We start from the raw sequence: 22,829 nt of genomic DNA on the forward strand, positions 1-22,829 counted from the left end.
AGGAAACCTATATACCTAATACATGAATAGAAAATAAATGAATCAAGGAAGAGTACTACCTTCGGCTAAATCTGAGTTTGTAGAGAAGAAGTGAGGGTACTTGGCTCGCATATCTGCTTTGGCTTCCCAAGTGGCACCCTCAACAAATTAATTCCGCCAAAGAACTTTGACCTAGGGAACTTCTTTGTTCCTTAGTCAATGGATTTGATGATCTAAAATTTTCACTGGAATCTCTTCGTATGAAAGACTATTTTTAATATTGGAGCTTTCTAAAGGAACTACAATAGTGGAGTCATTGATGCACTTTTTAAGTATATATACGTGGAATACAGGATGAACGGCTGACAAGTCTGAGAGCAACTTAAGGTCATAAGTTACTTTCCCAACACGACTCAAAATTCTTAAAGGGCCAATATACTGTGGACTAAGCTTCCCTTTTTTTTTTCAAATCTCTTCACCCCTTTCATGGGTGAAATCTTCAGATACACTAAATCACCAACCTCAAACTTGAGGTCCATTCTTCTCATATTTGTATATGATTTCTGACGACTCTGGGTTGTTTTTAATATTTCTCTAATCAACTTAACTTTATCCATAGCATCAAACACTACATCGGGCCTAAGCAAAGTGACCTCACCCACTTCCAATCAACCTATAGGAGATCAACATCTACTTCTATAAAGATTCTCAAACAGGGCCATTTGAATGCTGGAATGGTAATTGTTGTTATAAGGAAACTCAATCAATGGCATATTCTCATCCCAACTATCTTTGAAATCTAGAGCACATGCCCTTAACATATATTCTAGAGTATGGATGATCCTCTTTGCTTGACCATCTGTCTGAGGTTGGAAAGCTGAACTAAGATGGACTTGGGTACTAAGACCCTTCAGAAAGTCCCTCTAAAATTAGGAAGAAAACTCAGTACCCTATCTGAAATGATGGAAAAAGGCACTCCGTCCAATCTGACTAACACTGGGAGATACAACTTAGCATAATCCTCCGCTGCATAATACGGGTAAACTGGTAAAAAATAAACTGACTTTATCAATCTGTCTGCAATTACCAAAATCAAATCATGATGACGATGTGACTGGGATAAACTGGTCACAAAATCCATATTCACCTCTTCAATTCCAGGTGGGAATACCAAACTCTTGCAATGAACTACCAAGTTTTTGGTGCTCTACCTTAACCTCTTGATAAATTATACACTTAGCCACAAACTCGGCAATGTCTCTCTTCGTACCACTTCACCAATAGATTTCTCACAAGTCACGGTGCATCTTGGTAGAACCTGGATGATTGGAATAATGCGCACCTTGCACTTACGCCTTAATCCGCTGTCTCAAATCATCAATACATGGCACAAACAATCTACTCTGGAATCTCAACAAGCCAACTTCTCCTTGGGAGAAAACCTCTACCTTTTGGTCTTTAACCGGCTCCTTCAATTTAACCAAACTAGAATCCATATCTTGCTTCTGTTTTAATTTAGAATCTAGGGAAGATTTAGCACTATGCTGAACCCAAACATTCCCTTTAGTTGATTCAACCAACCTAATACCCAATCTATCCAAATGATGAATTTCTCGAGCTAACTCTTTCTTGTCGTCCGCCACATGAGCAACACTACCCATTGATAATCTACTAAGGGCGTTTTCCACTACATTGGCCTTGCTTGAATGATACAACAGACTCATGTCAAAATTCTTCAACAACTCCAACCACCTTCTCTGACGGTGATTCAACTCTCTCTGGGTAAATACAAACTACAAGGTTTTATTATCCGTGAACACATCCACATGCACACCATACAAATAATGTCTCCTATCAAAGCAAGCACAACAACAGCTAACTCAAGATCATGGGGTGGGTAATTCTTCTCATAAGTCTTAAGCTATCTAGAGGCATAGGCTATGACTTTACTTCTTTAAATCAACACAAAACCCAAACCAACTCTGGAGGAATCATAATACACCATAAAATCATTTGTACCATCTGGTAGTGCTAAGAGTGGGGTTGTAGTAAGTTGAGTCTTCAATTCCTAAAAACTCATCGTGCAGGAATCTGACCACTGGAGCTTAGCTTTTTTTTTGGGTCAGTGTAGACATAGGAGATGAAATAGATGAGAAACCTTACACAAAATGGCAGTAATATCCAGCTAAACCTAAAAACCTCCTAATGTCTAACGGAGAAATAGGTCTAGGACAATTTCTTATGACTTCTTTCTTTTAGGGATCGACTCTAATTCCATCAGCTGAAACAATATAATTGATAAAGGCTACTGATCTTATCCAAAGTTCACAATTACTGAATTTAGCAAATAATTGATGATATCTCAGTGTTTACTAGACAATTCTAAGATTATTTACATGGTCATCCTCACTATAGGAGTTCACAAGGATATCATCTATGAATACTATGAAAAACATGTCTAGATATTGTTTGAACACTAGGTTCATAAGGTCCATGAAAGCTGCAGGAGCATTAGTTAGCCAAAAAGACATGAATAAAAACTCAAAATGACCGTAACGGGTCCTGAAAGCTATCTTTGGAATATCATTTTCCGTTACCATAAACTGATGATAACGGGATCTAAGGTCTATCTTTCTGGAATAACTTGCACCTTTATATTGATCAAATAAGTCGTCAATTCTAGGAAGAGAGTATTTATTCTTAATTGTGACCTTATTCAGCTAACGATAGTCAATGCAGATTCACAATGAACCATCTTTCATTAGCACGAATAGGATGGGAGTTCCCATGGAGAAACACTAGGCCTTATAAAACCTATATCTAAAAGATATTTGAGTTGCTCTTTCTATTCAGAAACCATTCGAAAAATACCAAAACTCATTGCAACTTAGATATCAATATACCCAATAACTTAAATCGCCATAAAAAAGCTCAAAATTTCCATGGCTTGAAAACACTTGGAAATACCAATAATTCATTCTTGAACTTAAAAGTGGATACATGTTCAAAATATATAAATTCTTGATAGAAACACCAAGAATCCCAATATTAAATCTCAATTCATAGAACTAAAATAGTTAAATACTCATGTGATTCAAAACTTACAATTCAAATCTTTATTACTTCATAATCGAATTATTTAGATATAATTCAACTTACAGAACCATATGAATCCATTAAATAATCATAATTGACAAGCTTGAACAATTTACATATATACATAATCAAAATCTCATGGTAGGATATCTTGGAAATAAATTCATTTGCCAAACTCATAATAATCCATAATAAAAATTAAAGATATGGGCACAAGAACGGAAGAATTATTCTTGTTCAAACCCCACATGCCTTAAAATTACAGATTTGGAATGAATTCTTGCCTCGAAACACTATTTACGAAATTGACTGGTGCATCTCCAAGAGCTCAGAATGGGGACTTCATTTATCGGATTAATTTAGAATTTCCATGGTGGAATTGGAAGATTTAGAGGTTTATAGTTTTTTCTTGGAATGTGTTTTTTGAAAATAACAGACTTTGATGCCCAAAATTAGTTTTTATGCTTATTTCCACGAAATGGGGCAAGGGTGAAATGATTGGATTGCCCGTAAGGAAATTGAAAAATGGCAGAAAAATCTTACGTACCTTGGCCATGAAAAACTGAATAACTCCTCGTTCGCGAATTGGATTTTTGCGAAATTTATATCGTTGGAAATCTAACTCAAAGCTCTTTAATTTTATATATGGTAGGCCACCCAGTTCATCATATATAAGGAGTTATAATTGACTGAAGTTGACCCAAATCAAATTCGTCCCTTAGTTACTGATTTGATATGTTGAAATAAATTGATCGTAACTTATTACTCTGATGTTCGAATGGGGTGAAACTAATTTAATTGGAAAGAAAACTCCAAGAGCTTTCGTTTGATATATAGTAGATCTCCTAGTTCCTTATATTCAGGAAGTGATGATCATTTGAAGTTGGCCCTGAAATGCTTAAAATTTCTGGAGCATGCTAATCGCATGGTGCCACTATTTTGGGCACCCAAACGTGCCCTTATGCTACTCCAAAAACTCCAAAACTCACTCGGGATGTATTACTACCTTTCCCCATCGCAACACAACTTGAAAATCGAAAAATAGATTTCGGAAAGGTTGTCAAATAAATACCCAAAGATCAGATGTCTAAATGAGAATGTTTCAACACTTAGAAAATTTATTTTTTTTTGAGTGCTAAGCTTCTCTTGCCAAGATAAATAGGCTTTAACGACTCGACACATTTGGGAGCGAAATATTTAACAGAAAAAACTCGGGGTATCACACTTAATAACTCCACAATAACTATCTTACTAGATCTATACAAAAGTGTAATAGGTCTTCAATAACTATCATAAGTCTTGCCATAAGTTAGGTTGAAGATCCCACTTCTAAATCCCAAAAATAATTTACCAAGCAGTGTATACCTCCGGACTAGGCCATGGTATCTATATCCACTATTAGATGTTGAACAAGCCACAACTATCCCTAGGATAGCAATTCCTCATAATATGGACAACTAAGTCCATTCCGCCTAAGGTATTGACAATTTGGGCAAGTTTCATCCTAAACTCAAGTTACCAAGGAAATCTCCTCATTAATTGAGTACCTAAGGTATTTCCACCCTAACAAGAGCCTACCAGGTCAAATTCACTTAAGATCGAAATAACTAGGCTAATTATGCCCAAAATGGTATCCAAAATAGTGTATAATGGTCCAACTAACCAAGGTATTGCAATTTAGCACACCAAAACCTAAAACCTATCCCAAATCTAACACCATATCATAAACATTCTATGAAGTAGCTCAATCTTACAAGGGATAAAACCTAGCCTACTTGAATGTTGAAGAAAGCTCAAAAGATCTACTAAATCATCGCTTTTCCCTTTTGAGAAGCTTCTTCAAGATGCCAAGCTACCAAAATCGCATTCTAATCATCAATATGCCAATAATGAGACCCATATTATAATATAGTACTTTCAGTCCACAAATCCCATTTCGATTCCATTTATGAAAAATCACGTTTACTAAACCAACCCAACATTCCAATATGCTAAAGGAGTCGGTACCATAAAAAATGGGTAAGATTTGAGCTGATTGGGGTTAAAATCAAACCTCCAAGGTTTCAGAATTTTTGAAAAATAAATAAAAAATTCTACCATAAAAGGGTGAAATTTTACCACAAATCAAAGGGGAATCAATAAAATATGTGTTAGGCATGCTCCTAAATCACCCACAAGCCTCAATTTCAATCTATCTCCCTATTTAGAATTTTAGTCTCAAGAGAATGGATGAAGAAATGGCAAAAAAGAGGCTAAAATAGGGTATTTATACTCTTTTCATATGCTCGGGTATTGCTATCGTGACTCGGCACCTCGCGATCTCCAATCTTAAGGTTGTTAGGCTGAGTTACAATTGTAACATATGCACTGAGATCGCAGTACATGCTGACTACCAAGGGTATTGTGATTACAAACCCTGGCACCACAATTACGAAGCATTAGATATAACTAAGACTTGGGAAATTTCCAAGGTACCGCCAAGCCTTAGGGATTCATCCAAAATATCGTACTCAAAAACAAACAATGTAACCCTTTAAAATTAGATGTTTTACATTCAATGGAATAGTCAAAATTTCCATCTAAGGTCATTTTGACAAAGAGTGGGTCCCACACCTAAATTTTCATTTTCTTAACTTTTTGACCAATAGGTCAAAATAAGTATAGGTGCCTTGGAACCCAAACCAAGAGTCTTTCTATCCTAAAATTGATATTTTAGAGCTACTGGAATAATTAGAATTTGCATACGAGGTCATTTGACTAAATTTTTGCCCGGTGGCTATTTGAAACCAAGGAAGATTTCAAAATTAAAAAATGACTCTAAAAACCAAACGAAATGCCTGATAACTGAACTATTAGTTCCACTAAGTAATAAATTACTTGTGGAATCTATAGAGAAACTCTAATGGTAAAAATAAGCAAAAATAAGAAAAATAACCCGAATGGTTATTACATTTTGTCAAAGAGTTATGAAGCCCCAATTACGGGGCGTAAGTACTCATAAGTAGCCTCGTAAGTAGGAGTCCTAAAGTTGTTGATTTTATCTAAGACCTACAACTCACCTAGCATTTGTAGGTAGTACCTATGACTCGTAAGTTGGTCTGTAGGTAGATTCAGACTTAGTATTCCTTTCTTATCTTGGTTAGAATTTTTAGGGTTCAGATATAATCTATAAATAACATATTGATGTTTTGTTATTCATTTATACATTCTTTATACTTAAGCACTATATTAAATCTAATATTTGACTTTTGATGTTGAAATCCATTGTTCTTGGTTTTTATAGTTGGATATTAATTTTAGATTCTTGTTTTTATTATTCAATTGTTATAAGATTATTCATATGCTTTGTTTCATGAATTCAATGGATGTTTTTGCAAACATGAGAAGCTAAACCTCTTAACTAGGGCTGTGGGAATCCTGATGGAATAATGAAGTAGTAAAAGTGCAAAGTCATTGTTGATTGATATTCTTACATGTATTGTGATTTTCTTTGGTTTGAGTTCTTACTTAATGATTGTAGAAGTTAAGAACCTACCTATATTCAATACCATATCGGCAAGATCAGTTGAGTTTAAAAAAAGAAGATCACAGTAGTAATTTAAAGTTATCAACCTTATGTCTAATTAACTTTAGATCCAAAAGAAAATAGTTAATCTAGGATCCAAGACAAGTGTTAGTAAGTTGACACTCTCGAACTCAAAAGGTGATGAATGAAATTCGGCAAAGGCATTCACAAGATATTTTTTGATATATATCTTTTTATATTCTGCATGCAAGGCATCGAGAGAGTTCAACGAGCATGATAAGTCTGCAGAGTTTTGAAGTCAAGGAGAAAATAGTCCTGATGTTTGTTTTATATTGATTTTAACCTAAAGTGATCAATTTATTTTACTACTATTATTTTTTTCACCAAATACCCTTATTTACATTTCTGTACTTTTTGGCTACTTCAACAAGTTCATGATAGTTATTCAGCCCATTCCCTATGGTTTGACCTCAATATTTTTTGGGTTATATATTTGACAGCAACCATGTTATACTTTCTTGGAGGTTTAATTATGGGCGACATCACCAGTTTACAAGATAAACCATGATCAAGTAATAGATCCGGAATCCAGAGTAATTTAGACTGAATTATGGATAATATAACAGAAGTTTGCTTTCTGCTATGCCATGACAAGAAAGCATCATCGATAAATTGACATGTCCCACTAGTAATTTTTCAATCATTTTTGTATCATGTAAAGTCAGCATTTGGCTCTGATTCTAATGATCTTACCTTCTTCATTTATTTTGTTTCTGTGCACCACATTCTAATAATTACTTAGTAGTTTATTCACTCGCCAGGCCCACTTATATCCATCATATTATTTAACCAATGTCCAAACTTTATTTCTATCAAATTGATCTAATTCTTCTTTCATTGCTTGAATCTATGATTTATCTTTAAGTTTTTCATCAATTCGGTTGGGTTTGAATTGCAACACCAAGGCCATAGATGCTTGCCTTCTTTGATCATTTGGATTTCCAATGATAAAATCATTTTGAAAGATTGCATTTTGTATCTATTCCCTTGGTGCATTTGTCATTAGAGGCTCAGGGGAAGTAGTTGACTCTTGTGTTGCTATAATTAGCTCAATATCTGTGGATGCGGTACTGTTCATGGAGGATTGGACTTGAGAATTGCTTACCTATTCCTCTTTAAATATTATACTCATGAGAATAGACGATTAACCAAAACCAACAATCATAGTTTCCTCCATACTTATGGTTCTTTTATTAAATGCCCTATATACACAACTAGTAGTAGAGTATCCAATAAAAATACCTTCATCACTCTAAGGATCAAATTTTACAAAAGTATTCCTACCATTATTATGGATAAGATACTTGCAGCTAAAATAGATGAAGTAACTAATATTTGGGTATTTTGCTCTCCAAATCTCATAGAGGTCTTTTTCACAAATAGTCTAATTAAGCATCTATTGAGAATATGATATTCTTATATGTTCTGCCCAAAAATGGTTAGGGAGACTTTGTTCCTGCAACATGGTTCAGGAAAATTATTGAAGAGATCTATTCTTTTGTTCAACTGCTCAATTTTCTTGAAGAGATTTTGTTAAAAAGAAGTCTTAGGTGTGGTCATTTTATGTGCAAAAATCCTCAACTACTTTATTCCCTAGTTCTCCTCCATGATCACTATGAATAGTAGATATAAAATATCCTTCTTCTCTTTGAACTCTTCTACAAAATATATTAAAGTTAGTATATTTTTCAATTTTGTGAGCAAGATACACTACCCATGAAATTGGGAGAAACCATCAACAATGCCAAAGAAATATCTTTTTCCTCCAATGCTAGTAGTTTCGGTGGGTCCAAGGAAATTCATGAGGATAGTTTAGAGTGTCTTGGACGTACTAAAAATACCCTTGACTCTGAATGATATTTGAGTTTGCTTACAAAGTTGAAAAACATCATAGATATGATCCTTCTCAAACTTGAGTTTAGGAAGACCTTTTACCAATTCAAGTTTAGAGAGCTTTTGGATAGCATGCATACTTAGGTGCCAAAACTTTCTATTACACAATCAAGGATAACATGTTTGAGAAATAAGACAAGTAAGTAAGTCAAAATTATTTGAAATATAAATATTTTCAATTCCATCACTAATAAGGGTGATATTCTTTGTGGCATTGTTGATGGTTCATTTCATATCATTGTAGAGTATGTCAAATCTAGCATCACAGAATTGACTAATGCTCAACAAGATATTTTTAAGTCCATCGACCAGATACACTTCAACTAGATCGTAGGAAGGATCGATCTTTATAAGCTGACTCATATTGCTTCTTTTTTTAGCATTATCTCCAAATCTAATACATCCAACATCTATTTTCTTTATATAACTAAACTTTTTCTCTTGCTCATCATATGTTTGGAACACCCATTATCTATTACCCATATTCTTTTCTTGTAGTTCTTTCAAATGTGTTCTTGCAAAATAAAAGGATTAGTCTCTTTTAGTCACCCAAGTGATCTTAGGTCCTTAAGGGTTATAGATAGTTTCCTTGGGTCTTTAATTCCAATTCCATGGTACTAAATTTTTCATTTATATGATTTGTCACCCTTTATTTTACAAGTGTGGTAAGTAGGTTTATAAAAGATAAAGAGGATTTTACAGATGCAAGAAAGTTAGAGCTAGATTAGGTTTTAGTTTAAAAAACATTAGAAGTGATAGAGTTGTGATTTGATCATTTCTTGATGCTAATAGGTTGCGTCTTTAATTCATCAAGTTCTTTTTAAAGCAAGTCGACTTCTATTAGACTTGCTTAAAAGAAGATCTGCTTGTCTTTTTTGCTCGAGCAATTGTGTTATTTAGGAAAGTCTACAAATCTTTTTTTCTTGAGAAATCTTGTTATATCAGTTAATTACTTTTTGAAGTTCATTAGCTATCATGTCAAGATTTGACTATAAGATATTACAGTTATTAAAATTGAATGGTCTTATCTCAATTGATTCTCCCATATACATGAAACATATGCTTGCAGTTTCTGTATCACCCTTAGTTTCATATTCATTGCTTCATGCACCAAAGTTTTTTTCTTGGATAGTCTCTTTCTTAATTCTATATAGGTCTATTTAGTATGAGTAGGTTTACTACATTGGTGGCACCAATCATCATTTCTTGAGTAGTCATTGTTCTTGAATAATTGTTGTGGTCTCTATTTTCTTTGTCTCAAAATGTGCCTTACTACTCTATTTATAAGGGTCATATCTTCACTATACTTTTTATCCATATTTCCTTCTTCTTTAGGATTTGTGGTGATGAAAGCTACTGTTTTCTTTTTGTCCTCCTTATTTTACCTATTAATGTTATTTTGCCTATATTCAAGAAGGTTACCTCATAGGTCATCATATGTCATTTTTCGTTGATCTCCATCTTCCAAAATGGTAGTCCTTGTCTCCCTTTCTTTAGTAAGATTTCTTTTGAGCATTTTGACTTGTAGGTGGTTTGAGTAGATCATTCCCTATAATTTGAGTCCACAAATAATTTTACTAAATTGAGAAAACATAGATTCCACTCCTACATTATTACTGATTTTAAATAGTTTATATTCATTAATAAGTTTACCAATCCTTGCTTCTTTCTTTTTTGTAATGCCTTCATAAGTAACTTCCAACTTGTCCCACATCTCATTGGTGGTATTACAGGTTGAGATCTTGTCATACTATGATAGACTAACATCACAACAAAGTAAACTTATTACTCTTGCATTAGTTTCAATTACCTTTTGTAGTTCCTCAATGACATCAAAAGTTTTGAGATCGATTGTGCTTCTTGATTCCCTTTCTTTGTCTTCGAGTCCAACAACCAGTTTAGGTTAGTTACATCCCCACCCATAAGATCATGCGGGAACCTACCTACACTTACCCTAGATAGGAGAATCCTAGATACCCTATCATTTAATCATATGCAAAAGTTTAACAATTTTAAAAAGTAACCCTTAAACTTAGTTTTCTAAATAGCAACCTGAAACCATCTGTATTATTAAATTTACTCCTTATAAAATATCAATCAACATAGTTGATACCTAAAAGAAATAAAAAAAAATAAGCAACAATAAATCCCCAAAAAACTAGCCTTTACCCATAAAGAGCACTAGACAGGGAGTAGGAACATCCATGACACAAAATCCATGCAAAATTGAGAGGGCAAGAGCTATTTCACAGTGATCAGCATGTTGTGAAAGAAACTCCAACTAACCTGCACCATGGATATACCCTTGATTAGAGGTAGAGTAATTATTGTATCAGTACAAGCCATATACTAATAGGTAACATCCTCGACCAGGGTTACAAACAAATAATAATGATAACAAATAGGAAAGAAACATGACTTAACTCTAATTTTTGTTGCTAAAGAACATTAATACAAGTATTACTACTTACACTTAGTCTCTCTATGAACCACCTAACATATTTCACTTTTGTATATCCTAATTCTTGCATAATACATTCTTTTGGTACCTTATACTGAATTTGGATTCGTAGAGAAGGGATGAGGGTACTTGGTTTGCATATCTGCTTCTTCTTCCCAAGTGGATCCCTCAACGGACTGATTTCTCCAAAGAACTTTGACTAGTGGAAATTCTTTGTTCCTTAGTCTACGAACTTGATGATCAAAAATTTTGACTTGAACTTCCTCAAAGAAAAGACTTTTCTGAATATCTACATTTTCTAAGGGAACAACTACAGCTAGATGACCAATACACTTTTTCAACAATGAGACATGGAACACTAGGTGTACCGAGGCTAAATCTGAAGGCAACTTAAGCTTGTAAGCTAGCTTTCCTAAATGAATGAGAATTCAGAAGGGACCAACATATCGGGGATTAAGTTTCTCTTTCTTACCGAATCTCCTCACTCCCTTCATGGGAGAGATTTTCAAGGACACAATATCATCGAACTTAAACTCGAGATCCTTTCTTCTCACATCTGTATACAATTTCTGTTGGCTATGGGCAGCCTTAAGTCTTTCTCAGATAAACTGAACCTTTTCTAATGCATCAAAAACCAAGTCAGGCCCTACTACGTCAACCTCACCTACTTAAAACCAACTAATTGGAGATCAACATCTCCTATATAGAGCCTTAAATGGAGCCATGCAGATACTGGAATGATAGTTGTTATTGTATGCGAATTTAATCAAAGGCAAATGGTCATCCTAACTACCTTTAAAATCAACAACGCATGCTCTTAGCATAACCTAAAGAGTCTGAATGGTCCTTTTTGCTTGACCGTCTATCTGAGGCTGAAAGGCTATACTGAGGTAGACTTGGGTACCACGACACTTTTGGAATGCTTTCCAAAAGTGAGAGGTAAACTAGGTACCTTTATCAGAGATGATAGTTAAGAAAACACGATGCAACCTAACCAACTCTCTAAGAAAGAGATTGGCATAGTCCTTGGCTGAGTAAGAGGTATGGATTGGCAAAAGATGAGTTGATTTGGTCATTATGTATACAGTAACCCAAATAGAGTCATGCTGACGACAGGTATGAGGCAAACCTATCACAAAGTCCATGTTCACTTCCTCCTATTTCAACATGGGAATACTGAACTCCTGCATGGACCCACTAAGTTTCTGGTGCTCAACCTTAACTTGTTGACATGTAGAGCACTTAGCTACAAACTCTGTAATATCTCTCTTCATCCCACTCCACCAATAGATCTCCCACAAATCGTGGTACATCTTAGTGGCCCCTAGATGAATAGAGTATTATTCACCATACGCTTCTGCCAAAATTCGTTGCGTTAACTCATCTACACCAGGCACACACAATCTAACCTGACAATGCAGAATATAATCTTCCCTTAGGAGAAAAATTCCACTTTATTATCTCTAACTGAATCTTTTAACTTAACTAGACTGGGATCTCAAACCTTCTTTTCCTTCACCTTAAAGACTAGAGATTACTCTAAGCTACTCTGCACCCATATGCTACCTTCTGCTGAATCGAGTAAATAGACCCCTAGTCAAGTAAGTTGATGGACTTCCTGAGCCAACTTTTTCTTACCATCCTCAGCATGAGCAACACTACCTATAGACATTCTACTGAGAGCATCAGCCACTACATTGACCTTGCTTGGATGATAAAGAAAACTCATGTCATAATCCTTCAATAACTCTAACCATCTTCTCTGACGTAAATTCAAATCTTTTGAAAAGAACACATACTGAAGGCTTTTGTGACCTATGAACATATCTACATGCACCCCATACAAGTAATGCCTCCAAATCTATAAGGTAAATACTACAGTTGCTAGCTCAAAATCATGAGTTGGATAATTCTTCTCATGAGGCTTAAGCTGTTTAGAGGCATAGACTATGACCTTACCTCTTTACATAAGGACACAACCCAAACCTACTCTGGATGTATCACAGTACACAACAAAACCATCTGAACCATCTGGTAGAGTTAAGACTGGGGCTAAGGTGAGTTGAGTCTTCAACTCTTGAAAACTCCTCTCGCACAAATCTAACAACTGAAAGCTAACTTTCTTTTGAGTCAATCTGGACATGGGGGATGCAATAAAAGAAAACCCCTCAATAAACCAATGGTAATAGCCAGCTAAACCCAAGAAACTCCTAATATCTGATAGAGAGATGGGTCTAGGCTAGTTTCTTATCGCTTTAGTATTTTGAGGATCAACTTTAATATTATCACCGAAAATAATATGACCAAGAAATTATGCTAATCTTAGCCATAATTCACACTTACTAAATTTAGCGAACAACTGATGCGCTCTAAGAGTCTGAAGCACTATGCTAAGATGGTCTGCTTGATCGCTTTCGCTATGAGAATAGACAAGAATGTCATTAATGAAGAAGAAGACGAACATGTCCAAGTACTGCTTAAACACTTATTTTATCAAGTCCATGAAGGCTACTAGGACATTTGTAAGACCAAAGGACATGATTAGAAATTCGAAGTGACTATACCTAGTTCGTAAAGCTATTTTTGGAATGTTACATTCTATGGCTCTAAGTTGATAATATCCTGATCTGAGATCTATCTTGGAAAAGTAACTGGAACCCTGAAGTTGGTCGAATAATTCATCGATTCTAGGAAGTGGATATTTATTCTTGACTATGACCTTGTTCAACTGAAGATAGTCTATGCACATTCTAAGAGAACTGTATTTATTATGCACAAATAGAATAGGTGCACCCCACAGAGAGATATTGGGTTTGATAAATCCTTTCTATAGGATATCCTTTAACTGTTCTTTCAGTTTTTTGAGTTTATCTGGAGCCATTCTATATGGTAGAATAGATATAGGCTGAGTATCTGGGAAAATGTCTATTCTGAAGTCGATTTCCCTTTCGGGAGAAACTCTGGGAAGATCTTCAGGAAACACATCTGAGAATTATTTTACTACTGGTACTGACTAAAGAGTAGAAGTTTTTGAGTTAGAGTCTTTGACTTGCATGAGATGTTAAATACACCCCTTCGATATCATCTTTCTGGCTCTAAGGTACGAAATATACTGACCCTAAAAGCAGTAGTACTACCCCTCTATTCAAGGACTGGTTCATTTGGAAACTAAAAATGAACTATTCTATATCTACAATCAACTGAGGCATAGCATGAATGGAGCCAATCCATACCGAGAATGACGTTAAAATTCATCATCTCTAACTCCAAGAGATCAATTGAAGTAAATTCTTGAGATATTGTGATCGGACAGTTCCTGTATACCTGCCTGGCTACAATGAAAACACCTACTGGGGTAGACACTAAAAAGGGCTTTGCCAGAGTTTTGGGACAGACTTCAGAATTGACAGCTCTATATGGAGTTTGAAAAGAAATAGAATCTCTAGGGTCTAGTGAAGAATAAACATGAAAGTGAAAGACCTAGAACGTACCAGTAACTACATCAAGAGAATTTTCCTGATCTTCGCAGGACTAAAGAGCATATAATTTGTTTGGACATTGACCAGTGGTAGCATAGGAAGTGGCACCCTGCTGAGTCGGCCGACTGAATGGAACTGACGACTTATGGGACTGGCCCTATTGGTGTGTATCCCTACCCTTCTGAGCAACTACCCGACACTCCTAAATCAAATGGATCGGTGTACCAAATTTAAAGCATACATCACTACCCGCTCTACACTCACCGTAATGGTGTCTGCTATACTTCTGACATAAAGGATTGGTACGAGCACTACTAACACTGACCTGGGACTTAGAACTTGATGCCCTATCCTTATTGTCATTTATGAATTTAGGTACCAGGCACTGGCTAAAGAAGATACTGGAGCTGAAGACCTCTGATGAAACTAAGGACGGTTACCACCTTTTGACTTTGGCTGAATGAAATTAAAACTAACTTTCCTAGCTCTCTTGTTTCATCTCTCCCTTTTCTTAATCTTCTACTCCTCTATTTGTTGAGCATGAACCATCATCCTAGATAAGTCTATCTCACTAATTAGCATTCCGGTCCTATACTCCTTGACCATACTATCAAACATGCCAGATACAAACTTACTCATCTTAGACCTATTGTCAGCTACCACATAAGGAGCATATCTAGGTAACTAAGTGAACTTGAGAGAATACTCCCTCACACTTATGCTTCCTTGCCTTAAAGTAATGAAATCTAACACTTTGGCTTCTCTCAACTCCAATGGAAAGAATATGTCCAAGAAAGTTGTGGCAAACTCTTCCCATTCTATAGGTCCTGCATTAACACCTCTATCAACTTTCCACTGCTTAAACCAAGTATGGTCTACATCCTGCAGTTGATATATAGCCAACTCAGCACTCTGACTAGACGTCCCCCCTATAGCATCTGTTACCTTATGAACCATATCTAAGAATTCCTATGGATCCTCTTTCAACTTAGATCTCGTGAGAGAGGAAGGATTCATCCGGGTGAAATCCCAAATTCTAGTTGCAATAGTATTGGCCACTAGGTTGGCCAAAACAGTGATTGGACATTTATTTTGTACTTCTACATAAATACATAAAATAAGATAGCATTTCCTTGGGTGATGTGGACTCACCACTGCTACTGTACTGCTAAGAATATGAGGGACTAAGTACAATCCGAGAACTAAGTGTCCGCAGCTATGATATGAGACATCATAGCGCAAAAAAAAGGTATGCGATCAGTAATTTAAATAGACTAGTATGCTAAATGAGGTAGTCTAAAATACAAGGTTTCTTGAATAAGAGTAATGATCTATCTGAATATACATTTAAAGTATGGAATACTAAATAGAGAACATGAAATCTGTAGGTACTGAACATACATGGAAGTCAAGATAGGAGCAAAAATAAAAAAAACCTTGAGCTTTTGAAAGATCACCACACAAGCATTGAACCATTCAAAAGAAACCTTTTTTGAGTCAAATTGGTCAATGAAGTTGTTATAGATGAAAAACCCTCAACAAAATACCAACAGTAACCTACTAAACCAATTATACTTCAAATCTCAGTAGAAGAAGTAGATCTAGCCCAATTACAAATCACTGCAATATTAGCCAAATCAACCATAATATCATGAACCACGAATAAGACGGACTCCAACAAAAACTCACACTTAAAAAACTTAGCATACAACTTCTAATCCCTTACTCTCTAGAGCATAATCCACAAATCTTTCTTATGACTGGCCTCACTATTAGAATAAACCAAGATATCATCTATAAATACAATAACAAAAGAGTTGAGATATGATTAGAATACTTGATTCATCCATTCCATGAATGTGGTTGGTAATTTGTTCAACCCAAAGGACATGACCAAGAACTCATAATGATTGTATTGAGTTTGAAAAGTTGTCTTCGGTATACCTAAAGCACAAATCCTTAACTGGGGATACATGTACCTCAAATCAATGCTCTAATCCTCAACAGGTGATACATGTACCTCAAATCAATCATTAAAAACACTAAATCACCCTGAAGTTGATCAAATAAATCATTAATAAAAGGGAGAGGATACTTATTTTTAACTATTACCTTGTTCAACTATCGATAATCAATACACATATGCATAAACCCATCCTTTTTCTTCACAAATAAAATAGGCCAACCCTAAGGTGATAAATTAGGTCAGATAAATCCCTTATCCAACAACTTCTAAAACAAATTCTTAAATTCATTCAATTTTGCTAGGGATATCCTATAAGGAGGAATAGAAATAAGTTTGGTACCTAACTCAACATTAATATCAAAGTCAATATCATGATTTGGAGTAACACTAGTATCATGAATGTAAAACAATTAAGAAAAAACCCCCTCTCTCAACCAAGTGGCAAGCCTAAAGAAAAGTTATAATCCTCTTGCAACCCAAATGAAGCACACTCTTCCAAGCTATTCTCGACATATTTGATGGAGATAAAGTCATGGTCTTAGCATAAAATTCTAAGACAGAATGATAAGGAGATAACAATCATACCCAAGATGCATCAAAATCTGTCATATCTAAGAATGTTAGATCTACCCAGGTCTCACACCTAGCAAAAGTCACAACACAAGATTAGTACACCTAGTCCATTATTAAAGAGTCTCATATGAGGGTTAATACATGAATAGGCATGGCAAGAGTCATACAAGTAGAAACAAAACCCAAAGAAAAATATGCAGAAACACAGAGAAAAGTCGATCCTGAATCAAATAACAAAGATGTAGATCTAAAACAAATAAGGATGAAACTTTTGATAACAGCATCAAAAGCCTCTGCCTCTGGTCTGGCGAATTTAGAATAGCACTATCCATAACCACCGATAGGAGGAATATCCCAACGACCACCATGGGCTTCACTAACTCTTCCTTATCCACCTCTAGTAGAAATCCTACCTCTCACAACTAAAATAAAAGTAACCCTAAATATATTATGGGGATAGTCCTTGGCCAGATGGTTAGTATCATCACACATATAGCCGACCTTATGGCCTGAATCAATAGAAAAGGGTACGACTGGACTAAAATGACCACCAAAATGGTTGAACTAAAAGACCCTACCACATGAACTCTGTAAAGCTGCCTGTGTGGGTCTACTAAAATTTTTATAAAATGATCTAGAATCCCTACCTCGAGAAGTGTGACCTCTATACTCTCATAAGGCACACCTTTTTTGTACCTCCATAAGATTCTTGAAGAATACCCTTATTCATCTAAGCATGATCCATTATTCTCTTAAATAAAGCTCTATACAACATCATCTGAGTCATAGCAAGCTAAAGAGAAACATCTAACACCTTTATGAACTTTTGAATCTTGTAGGATTTAATGGAAATGCTAGCATAGGAACATCCAAACAAGGAATGAAAGCAGGCCTCCAACTCTACAATACTCATAGATCTCTACCCCAAGCAATGAATCTCACCTCTTATCCAATCTCTCAGATTGTAAGGCACAAATAGCTCTAGAAAGGCCTTAGAAAACTTGTAATACCACAAGTTTTCAAGATCTAAATCCAATAAAGGATAGGCCATTAAATTTCCATTCCAATGACACTAGTCTCACCTTAATCTGATGTCATGGGAAAAAGTTATAAAGAATTTTCTAAGGGCCTATCAAACTGCCAGTGACAATGACTCAGGCAATGAGTGGTTACCATAAATAACGAGTTATTATGTGTGATTTATTTACACTCTAGTGAGGGTCTTAAATTTTGTCCCAGCAATAATATGTCCAGCTCATGACTCATTATGAGGCATAATAAGTCATTGCATGGACTCGTTGCCACGCTATTAAGAAATCCAAAAATTGTATCTCAGATCACAACTACTCTAAAAAACTCTTAATTGGACCTAACGATTCATTAGGAAGGGTATTGTTACCTTAATAGAAAGGACCCAAGACCTTAAGGCCTCAAGTGACAACTTAGACCATGACTCGTGTCCAGTCGTTGGGTGAGTCATGTAGACTGGAATAAGAAATCTTTGAATGATTTAAAAAGGAGATTTTTTTGTAAATTCTCATGTTTTAATCCCAAACCCACGTTATTTGGGCACTCCAACATCAGTTATTAAGGTATTAAAGTTACCGCAACACTCCATAAACTGTAAAATCATTACACTTATCAAAAAGAAAGTGATTTTCTTCTTCCCCAAAGTAAACTAGGGTTCTCCAACTTCAAGCACATATTCCAAGCAATTCACCAAGGAATTCACTACAAATAAGTGGGATTTCATCAATGGGTCCTTTCCATTCATTGAGCCCCAAGAACTCTTAAATTCTCTAGCAAAATTCACTTCTCCTTAAATTGGTTTTCAGGTCAAATATGAGTTTCCTTGCTCTCATCAATTTATGTGTGTAATAAAACTATGAATATGAGTTTTTCTCAAGAGTAGTGATTCCCCATGTTAAAAATAATAAATTTCCCTATCATAATATTTTTTATTTTGTTGGTTTTAAATTGTGAGGCCTTTTTTATCATGCTCCACAAATATCCTTATATTCAATTGCATAAGTCAAAGATGGTAGCTTATGAACACCCAATACCTAGATAGTCATGCATGTATCAATTTTCACATTATGTGCCATTCAGATCATGTTTATGTTGCTAAATTCTGAATATTATCTATTTTGTATATACTAGTTATCTGATCATGTTAAGCAATTATCAATTTCAATGTAGTTAGATATAGCACTTAGCCCAGAGTGAGTGTAGGGATGAAGGCTCACCTGCCAGTTGAGGACTGAGACCTTTAGTAGAACTCCCTAAGTTACAGAACTGTGGTGCCATAGTATGTTATGAAGGGTCACCCGCCAGTAGGGGACTAACACCCTAATCCTTCGGGACAACAGTTTAGTGGATCTATGCCAGCCAGTGTCGGTACCTTTGGCAAGGTACTAACACTCTTTTAAGTAGGGTTACAAGTTTAACCCTGATTATCTCAGATTGGGAAATGACAGTCATTGTCAATTCCTATGATGCTCAATTTAGTTTTTGTCAATGTTTAGTTTAGGTTTTCTTAACCAAGTGTTCAGTATTCAACTAATCAGTCTATCAAGAATATGTTTATACTTGTTCTTACATTCAGTTTACATATTAATGCATTTATGTTTAGCTTATAGAACAGTTAGTCTTTTTAATCTCGCATACTCAATATATTCAAAGTATTGATTGCAACTCATAATATGGTTTCAAACACTCAATACCTAGACCACACTTAATATGTTCCTATTCCACTCAACTACAACCTTGGTGAGTCTTCATCAGTCGAGGACTAGTTATCATTTGTTTACTTTTAGTATTTTGCATTATTTCAGTCAGTTAGAGTTAGTTGGGACCTATCCCAATAGCTGATGATGAATTAGAAGCTTTCAGACAGATAGACAGTTAGTTATGTTTTTAGTTTTATCAAGTACTTCAGACAACATCAGTATTAACTTTATTATTATTCAACATCAGTTTATTTCAATTACTTTCCACTTAGTATTTTGGTACTTTTCTTCAGTAATCATAGCTTAAGCTAGGTCATGGGTTAGCTTGGGGTTACTTGTGACTATAAGCATTGTGTTATGACTAGGGGAAGTCTCGGGTCATGACAAACTTAGTATCAAAGCACAAGGTTTAAAGTGTCCTATGGTGTCTCAAAGTTGTGTTAAGTAAAGTCTTGTTCATGGGTGTGAAGCACACCACACTTATGGGCAAGTGGATACTAAAAATTTTAGGAAAGTATAACCTCTTTCATGATTCATATCATGAGATAAAGTATGAAATCTATTAAGTTTCATCTTCTAACTCATCCTCTACCCATTTACTGAAAATGCCTCCTAAAAGGGTTAATAGAAGGAGGAATGAGGACCAGTAAGCACCACCGCCAATTCCTGAAGACCCTTTGGCTGAGAAAATCTCTCATGCTAAATTCCAGGCTACTTTCCTAACATTGGCCCAATCTATGATTACTTAGAATAATCAGCAAGTTATTTCCCCAGCTAACCCATCAACGAATATGCGAGTAACTTGGATCCAGGTCTTCACTCAGATGAATCCCCCGATGTTCTTTGGATCCAAACCTGAGAAGGATCCATAGGAGTTTTTTCATAGTATGCAGAAGGTGACTGAGATCATGGGTGTCACCTTGAATTAAAGGGTTGATTTAGATGCTTACTAATTACAAATAGTAGCTCACACCTGGGTTGAGCAGTAGAAAAAGGATAAAGGTGCGAATGTAGGGGTTATAAAGTGGGATAAATTTTTTACCACTTTTCTAGATAGGTTCTTCCCACTTGAGTTGAGGGATGAAAAATTACAAGAGTTCATCAACTTAAACTAGTGCAACATGAGTGTTTATGAATATTCACTCAAGTTTACTCGGTTAATAAGGTATGCTCCAAATATGGTGGCTGATTCTAGGACCCAAATGAGCACTCTTGTATCTAGTTTTCAGAAGATGTGGTTAAGGAGTACAAGATAGCTATGTTGATTAAGGAGATGATGAAATTCAAGAGGGACTGAATTGAAAATGTTTTGTGTGTCGACTACTGACTCTTCATAGTCAACTCTCATATAGATTAGTACACATTACAAAATAGATTAGATTTAAAATAATTAAGCAAATTAATAATTAAACAAAAAGTAAAGACACAGAAATTTATCTAGGTTCGGAACACTAATGTGGTGCCAACTTCCAGTCCCCATGGGTTTCAAAGTTTCCTTAGATCGTTCAATGTCGGACTAGAGTACAGTGAAGGAAAATAAATTTTGAAGACTTATTTTCCTCTTCAACTCTTATGAAACAACTTTAGTTGATGTGATAAAGTTGACTCGATCCTACTCTTTATATAATTATTGTAAACTAAAAGTCACAAAATCTTGTGAGACTAAGATTTAGAAACTTTGATATTCTTCTTTGATGTTCCGTAACCTATTTTTGTCTTCAGTCTTCTTCTTTTATAGTCTTTGGCTGCTACCCTTTATAAGGAAACCCAAGAGATTTTTTCTCAATCAAGGATTTAAATTGATTCCTTGATTATGGAATGTAGCCATATGATATGTCCATATACGTCTTTAACCCACATCCTTATCAAATATGTCTGTGATATTTTCTTCCTTTTGGTGTTATAATGATTTATACTTTTCCAAGTGTGTTTTTGTTCTGTTCTTCCTCTTAGTTGTTCCTTTAATTAATGCTTAATGACCAATGCATCAAACTCACATTAAAATATCATAATGTTCATGCTTGATAATGTAAACATTGATAAATTAATTCAAAATCTGGATACTACTGAAATATGCATGAAAATATGAACATAATTATGTAATTAGACTTCTAAATCATGGGAAATCTCATAAGCTTGTGAATAACACTAATGGGTATAAACCCTAACTTGAATTTAATGGAAAATCACATAAAAATTCAGAAAAATTGGAATTAAAATAAGTTTTGGGAACAGGGGCAAAAGGATTATCCTTGATCATAACCCTACATACCTCAATTGATGATCTTAGATGCTAAAACTTGAATCTTGGATCTCTATTGATGCTTTGGAGATGAATTCTTAAAGTTCTTAAGTTGGGGATTCTAAATCTTGAATTACCTTGGAGAATTAATAGAAAAATTAGATTTCTTGGAGAAGGAGCTTTTATGATCTAGGGTTTTCTTCTGAGAGAAAGTGGATGAAATAAGCATAAAATGCTTTGGAATATGTTAAATCTTGTGTTTTGGACGGATTGGGGGCTTGGGATATGACAAAAATACCCCCATTAAGCTTTTAAACGAAACAGAAAAATGCAACATTTTCTGAAATGGGTGGCCACCACGATGCACTACTATCATGGTGGCTCACTGGAAAGTGGACGAATGAAAACTAGGCTTTCACCGTGACACGCCATAATCGTGGTGCCCTTTAATTTGTCATTTTGGCCATTGGTGCAATGCGCCAATATCGCGAAGGCTCACTGGAAATTGACAAATAGGAATTTTCCCTCTCCATGATGTGCCAATATCACGGAGGTCCACTGGAATTTGGCAATTATGAATATTTCCTTTCCCCTGACGCGCAAAGTGCCCAGGTGGCACACTATCAACTTAAAAATGCCATAACTCCTTCACCGAGTGTTGGATTTGGGCAAATCTTATATCGATGGAAAGCTTATTCAATTTTTCACATAATGGGAATTCTAAATTTGGAAAATTCCATATATAATAAATATTATTCATTTTTGAAGCTATCTCTTAATGATCTAGGAATGAATTTAAGCTAAGAAAGTTTAAGGTATTACAAT

This window comes from Capsicum annuum, chromosome 12 (assembly GCF_002878395.1).
Source record: "Capsicum annuum cultivar UCD-10X-F1 chromosome 12, UCD10Xv1.1, whole genome shotgun sequence".
NCBI lineage: Eukaryota > Viridiplantae > Streptophyta > Magnoliopsida > Solanales > Solanaceae > Capsicum > Capsicum annuum.